Below are 6216 nucleotides of genomic sequence, written 5' to 3' on the forward strand. Positions count from 1 at the left end.
ATGTAACTGGGTCATTGTTTGGGGTCCGGCAAAATTTCCGGGAAACAGCCTATCCGGTGGTGCGCAGATCTAGGTGGGTTCCGCCTCCCCCGTAGATCTTTTTTTTGGGAAGTTGATCTTCAAATTAGTTTTCAAGGTTGGCTTGGCTCAAATTTTTTCATCTATGGCTCAAATTTTAGGCAATTTCTCAAAGTTTTTGAAAATGTTAATTTCATTAAAAAGCGCCGGGTTATTTTTTCAGGAATCCCTTTAGAAGTTTTGCGGCGCATTTTTTTGCTTGAGAGTCAAGTAAACGATATAGCGCTTTCATAGCATTAATCTTTGATACGCATTTTGGCGGGACGCTAGTGTGACTAACTGACAAGTTGACACAACACATTGACAAGTAATCACCCGCAACAAAAACCAACAAAAGCAAAAGTAGTCTTTTCTACTGATTGCTTCCGTTGTGCTCCTTACCTTAGCCTGGGAATCAAAGCGTTAAACTTTGTTCACAGTCTAGTTTATGAGATTTTTGCTGCTTGTTTAACGCTTGGCGCAGGTACCGTAGAGTCGTTTAATCTCGACATACGTCTTGCAATCTCGACCGACACCGGATCTGTAAAATAATCAAAACAAACCTTGAATGAAATTCTTGGTATCATTCTTATCGAACAAGTTCATCCATCAAACTAGAAGTTCAGTAAACATTGCAATCCTTTCAATTAAAAAGAAAGCCAAATTATAAGCAGTTTTACACAACACACGAAACGCATGCAAACTTCCTCGTAACTTTCTCGTGTCTATCCATCATTAAAATTTTACAACTTTATTACGCTTCAAGTCACGTGATAAAAATAATTCGTGCGCTTAGCCTGGTTTCCTCTTCCTTATATATAAAAACACACGCTCTAGGCGCTAACAGGCCGCACGCCGTGATAGCCAGTATGGCGGTCACATTAAATTCAAAAGGAAACCGGGTTCTTTTTATTATTTTCGGTTCACGGTAAAAATGTCTACTAAAAAATTCCTCGCGTGCAAAATGTTGTGTTGTTGTGATTTAGACATCTTCGTTGAAAGCATGCTAATTAGTTTTTAGCGATTACTACATCGTTAAAGTTTTCTTTTCAAATATAAGTATAAGTAATAACACTTCACATTTCTCATATTATATTAACAATCTGTGACGTGATAGAGAGAGAGAGTACATTTTAGTGATTGATTGATAACTTTGGTATGTATTTGTTTATGTTTGATTTTTTATTTCGAAGACCAGCCTACAGCTATGTCGAGATTGCAAGACGTATGTCGAGATTAAACGACTCTACGGTAACTCGCCTGCAGGGAGATTTTTTCCTGCAATGCAGGTTTGGCCTGATTCACAAGTGTTACGCGTAAGGCGGGCATCACAAATAACTTGTGTTCGCGTCGTCCGTATTTCCTAATTTTCCGACTTTTTTGAGTCGGAAAGTCGGAAAAACGTCGGATTTTTATAAATATAATATAGTCCCAGCTTTATCCCACTTTTAGTGAACCTTCCTATTATACCTTTTGTCCTTCAGAAAAGCCAAAAACATTAGCCTTAATCCTTTGCTTGCAGCTCCTGTCAGTATAGACTTAAACTCGTATATCAAGATTACGGGATTTTGAGTGCGGGCCGATTTTCAGAGGTTTCAGTTTCGATTTCCAGTAAACATCTTAGCAACGAAGTGCTCGCCCATAGTTACGTTGGTTTGTGCAAAATTCCAAACATAGAAACAAATTTTAAACCACTTTATCGAAAAGGAAATAAAAAAACACAACTTTTGTATGTTTCATTTTTTTGCACTTTTATATATAATTCAAGATATTCTGCTTTGTTTATTTCTACAGCAGCAACAGAAATACTCAGAAAGACTTGAGCGCTCAGCTGACACATGCGAGAAGGGGATGTGGATGAGTGATTTTTCGATTGGAATGTGTAATTATATACGCGTGCCGCATGCATGTAGTAATTAATAAAAACTAATTAAGCCAAAATCAAACTGTCGGCAAACATAACGACAAATGTAACGTCAACAAGTTACTGATGCAGTAGGTATAGTGTGGATAGGCCTATCTTTTCACAATGTTTATGGTTTTTTTCTCCAGACATTTAGGTGTTGAATAATTACAAAAATGTTCAAAATGTGAGAAACGATTGTCTTAACGTCACTTTCGTTATCTCATCGTTTTATATCGTGTTTGCATTAAGAAAGTTCTGCTACAAAAAATGGCAATTTGGCAAAATGAATCTGGTACGAATTTTTAACTCTTTCTTGTATGGTGGCCCAAAATGGCCTAATTTAGCCTAATATGTATCATAGGTCCCGGATAAAATTTGTGATAATGGTACAACATATTTAAGAATTTTAAGCCGTTTTGATGTATCATAATACCCCTGTCTCACAGCCCCGGTGGAACAGCGAAGACAAATATTTATAAGGAAATCTCAATGGGGAAAGAAATTATATTGTTTCAAGCGTAAAAAAAGCATTTGGATTGGGATGAATTTCGAGTGGGGATGAGATAAAATTTGATTTCCCAGTGGGGCTGAATTGAGGGTATATTTTTTCCACTGGGAACGAAATTTTGGACGAATTTTCCAGTGGGGCTGGGGTCCAACCGGGTCTGTGGCACAGGAGTGTATAATATTTCGCCTTTTCTCTAACCTCTGAAGTTATTGGCATATCCTCTCTCTCATATACATAATTTACATCGAGTGCGTAAAAAAACTTCACAAAGGTGACTGAACAAAATTCGAAAATTGCCCTGGACCAGTAAAGAGATTGAATCTAGCAATTCCTTTTACGTCGGCACCACCACATTTTGTGTCTTTAAGTCAGAGAGTTGTTGTAATACATTTTTCTGCTCAGAATTTCATGCTCTTTCAGATGGTATCAATCATTTTCGTTTATTTTGACTTTTGAAAATCAGCTATTTCTCTACCCCTTATTTCCCTTGCAGTTTTGCCTATGGCGTCACTATTTTGGTCATAAAAAGTTTTCCCGCCTAATCCGCGTCCTCCCTCTCAAAAATATCTTGTAATATACTCGTTCTTGTGAATAGACTAAAAATGGCTAGGTTGTAGAAAAGATGTCACGGAACCCAAGGCAAAGAATTATGAAATTGTCAATATATTTTATTTTTCAGTTAGAAAAATACCAAAATATCTCACACGGGACCACGGGACGAAACGATGTAAACAATTGAAAGAATACTCAAAGCGATGAAACAACACGAACACCCTCGCGCCATCCGGGAATATTATGCTAATCGCAGCTTAAAAATGAGAAAGTAAGTATGATTATACATCTTGACTTGTTCCACCCACAAACCAAATTCTTGCAAATCTATTAAAGGGTAAACTTCTGTGCTTCAATGCCTCAGAGTGTTTGTGCCCGTACCCCGTTTATTTCTCTGTGCTATAATTTCATTACTTTTACTCCAGGACTGGTAGCTTTTATGTGGCACTGAGACAGGGGTATATTTAGAATAAGAGCCTTTTTAGACTAATTACCCAGGGTACTCATTTTTAACGGACAAGGCAGGCCCAGTGAGAACCCTAGCCATTTGAAAAAATCGTCATCCTCTATGGAAACTTCACTTGTATGTATAAGAGGAGTAATGAATAATCTAGTAATTGAGACTGGATCTTTGTACTATTATCGTGAAATCTAAATCCACTAAATACAGACCTTTGTTATATTGGTTTTTATGTTCTTTTATGTCCTTTTATGTCCCTTTCCTAACGGGCTAATAAACGACTCGGACTTTTTGAGACAGGGACGTTCCCCTCGCACAAATGAAACATGTATAACAACGCTTCCATTTTTTTTTTCAGGACAGACAAATATTATCGTCAAGCTGTGAAGTAAAAATTGATGGTAGTGTTACCCAATTGTAATTTATCGAAAGTGTACGTAAGGTAAAAAAGCTAAAAGAATAAAAGTTTATCTGGCTAAAAATTATAAAAGCCATGGATCATTTTACAATTAGAAATATCTTTGTCTTCTTTTCGTTTTTCTTCTAGCGCCGGACCCGATTTCTAGATAGAGATAAATACAATATATAGAGTCCCTCTAAAAGCACCCCGTGCTTATCACAGTACAGCCCCACTGGAAAATTTAACCAAATTTCATTTCATGGAAAATTAACTTTGATTTAATCTTCATTTGAAATTTAATAGATTTATATCCCCCATTGGGATTTCGATAGAAATTTTTCCCGAATCCCCACTTCCACCGGGGGCTGTGAGACAGGGTGCTCAAAAGTACATATAGCGTAGAAAAAAACTATGACGTATGAAATATGTCATTTATACCTCACAGGGTGAGGTATAAAATTGAATGGGGATTAAACATATTTCTCGTTTTGATGGCAGTATAACTTTGACAGCTCAAAGTATAGTGGAATTTCGTCCGGATCTTGTATTCATGTAATTTCCTCTTCATCACGAAACTAATTGAATTTCCCTCGCTAAAATTAATCCACGCGAATTTTTTGTCAGACGAGTATTCGCTAAAATTTATCCATGCGAAATTTTTTGAAATCGTGATTCGCTAAAATAAATCCAAAAAAAATCACGATTTTCCTGACTCGCCAATATACGCTAAAATTAGTCTCGCTAAAATTTCTACGATTAAAGTATTGTGAACTTTTAACATGCTTTAAATGGAGGTATTCTGACTGCCATTTACCCAAATGATCCTCGTTTTTTAGACAATGAGAAAGTTGTGCTCCAAAACTATCATAAATAAAATAATCGATCAGGACAAAAGAATCTATTTTCTGACTACACTAAAAGAAAATCTGCAATCAATTATCAATAATCAACCAATCCACGATGTAAATAAAAATCCACCACAACGATTTCACACAAGCACATAAATTAAGAAAGACAAACTACGGTATTAAGCATCTATCTACATCTTGATTGATGTGTCGATGTGTCGACAAGGACGACTTCTCAATAACCGGCAAACATTTGTCGTTCACAGAGATTACGTCATACACTCGATGGTCTCTTGAGACAAAACACTGATGAACTTCAATCATATCATTTTCTGTAGCGTTTTCAATCAACGTGTGAAGCGATTTTGTTGTTCGTTCTTAGTTGGTGTCTGAAGAGAGAGAAAAGAGGTTGGTATAGCTTGTCTCTAATCCCGATATAGGAGTTTAGATTTAGACTGCCTGTAGCCAGTAGTGTGACCCCCTGTATTATTCATTTTAATTCTCCCTCGTGGTTTTTCAATTAGAGATACCACTTTTCTCAGCGCCATCTTGAATTTATGTCACTTTCACCTTCTCTAGTCCAATAAGACACGGCGATTTGAGTCACTTGAGTCGTGTCTTATTGGACTAGAGAAAGTGAAAGTGAAATCGCACGATCTAATTGGATGAAAAAATTATTGTGTGAACTGGGGCTGAATATAATTCTCATTTTAAATTCAAGATGGCGGCAAAAAAAGTACGTCTTTTTGCTTTGGAAAAAATGTTGTAAATTCTGGTTGATTTTAAGGTTTTTTCCTCTCTTCTCTCATTTACTTTGATTAATATAGTCTTCTTCAATGTTTTGGGAAGGTAAGTTTATAAAAGTTATTTGTTTTTCGGTGTGACTCTAGCGTAGCTTAGAGAAATATGAATTTGAAGTCAACAATTTTTTCCTACTTAAGAAGTTATTCAAGATTTTATTGGGGAGTGACTTAGGTACCTCGTTGCTAAGATGTTGGCTTGAAATTTAAAATGACACCACTGAAAACAAAAATAAAACCAGCCCGCACTGTAAATCCCGTTATCTTGATATAGGAGTTTTAGTCTATACTGCCTACATCAATTTTTTGTGTAGGTCGATTTGACCAAAGCTCTTGATTTTGAAATGACTTGGGCAGGAAGCGATTGATTCTTTTGATCTCGATATTTTGTAAAGAAGAAATAGACCTTTTGCTCTTTTCATCTGCCATCTTGGGTTATATGCAGATACAATGTTGGCAAATTTGCCATGGTGAGATTTTGTAGGAAAATATGCAAAACCTATGCAAAAAGATAGTACTAATATAAAACTTATCTCTTTCTTCTATGACTAATGTCTTGTAGAAGAAAGATCAATTTTGCTTCTCTTGAAAACCAGAAATAATTATATCCTCTCACCTCTTTAGAACAAAGTACTTCAAAAAACCATGACATTAGACATGAACTCATGCTGAAAAATCAGTAACT

At 36.1% G+C, this 6216-nt stretch overlaps 1 long non-coding RNA gene across 1 annotated transcript; it reads left to right on the forward strand.

Moving 5' to 3' along the window:
- The first annotated feature begins 3154 nt into the window (after positions 1 to 3154).
- On the forward strand, positions 3155 to 3999 carry LOC136815024 (uncharacterized). The gene is made up of 2 exons (XR_010847668.1): positions 3155 to 3294; positions 3842 to 3999. It is a non-coding gene; the product is annotated as an uncharacterized lncRNA (long non-coding RNA).
- Positions 4000 to 6216: the final 2217 nt, after the last annotated feature.

This window comes from Clytia hemisphaerica, unplaced genomic scaffold (assembly GCF_902728285.1).
Source record: "Clytia hemisphaerica strain Z4C2 unplaced genomic scaffold, Clytia hemisphaerica genome assembly, whole genome shotgun sequence".
Lineage (NCBI taxonomy): Eukaryota > Metazoa > Cnidaria > Hydrozoa > Leptothecata > Clytiidae > Clytia > Clytia hemisphaerica.